This window comes from Pteropus vampyrus, unplaced genomic scaffold (genome assembly GCF_000151845.1).
Source record: "Pteropus vampyrus isolate Shadow unplaced genomic scaffold, Pvam_2.0 Scaffold16, whole genome shotgun sequence".
NCBI lineage: Eukaryota > Metazoa > Chordata > Mammalia > Chiroptera > Pteropodidae > Pteropus > Pteropus vampyrus.
In genome coordinates this window covers 85,737-86,744 of record NW_011888797.1, presented here as the reverse complement: position 1 = coordinate 86,744, position 1,008 = coordinate 85,737, and positions in this window count along the sequence as shown.

The window sequence follows — 1,008 nt, the reverse complement described above, 5'->3', positions numbered from 1 at the left end:
TGTTCATTTGTCCTGGACAAATTTGCCTCACCCCATGAATGCCTCATGGCAACGTTTGCAACCTTAAAAGAATTCATTTTGATCTCAAAGCAACAGACGTTAGTGATTATATCAGTTTGCAGTGCTCATAGTTTGATCGATGCGCATGCGTTATTTAAAGCTGTTTCCTAAGTTACCGATTGAATTTTAGTACTGGAAAGCTACGAAAGTATAGCACGCTGTTCACCTAAAACTAAACAATTTTTAAACCAAGCAAATAGCAGTATATTGGTGTCATAGGAAAAAATATTAGAAATGACTATAAAACAAACTTATTAATTTTATTTTCCCCAATTATTTTCTTTAGGACGAACCTATTTCAGTTTGATAACAAGGGCAACGATTTAAATTAGTAACTTTACCTCCATTTTTCACTCACTGATTTTTAAAATACTTAGGGGACAGTTATCCTCTAAAGTAATCGAATTCTGGAAGGGACCCTGGATGTCCTCTAATCTAGAACATTTTTGATGCTAGTAAATTTCGAATTATACTTGAGGTAGCTCATCTTGAGTTGAAGTTAATAAAAGATTTACAATAATGTGTAATGTTGATTATTAAATGTTCTCTTAAAAAATAGTTAATTTACTAATATTTTTAATGAAATATTTTGATCTTAATAAATATACTGAACTTACCTTTTTAAAATCCTCTTATGTCTTAAAATGCATTACCTTTAGGTAAATTTTAAAATCCTTTTTGTATTGGGGAAGTTATTCAGTAATAGAATTTATTATGCTCAAAGATATATGTCGTTTCTCCTTGGAACCTAATACAACTGATTTTAGTTACTTGATTGATTAATTACAAAGATTCATATTCATGTGAAATGAGTTCTATCACAAAATGTTCAGCTTTTCAGTAATTTAGTTACTGTCTTGGGAAAAAACAATGATAGGAATCTGTCAACATAAGAAACATCCAAACCTGTAGAGGATTTTTATTAAGAGTTTATTTGAGCCAAAACTG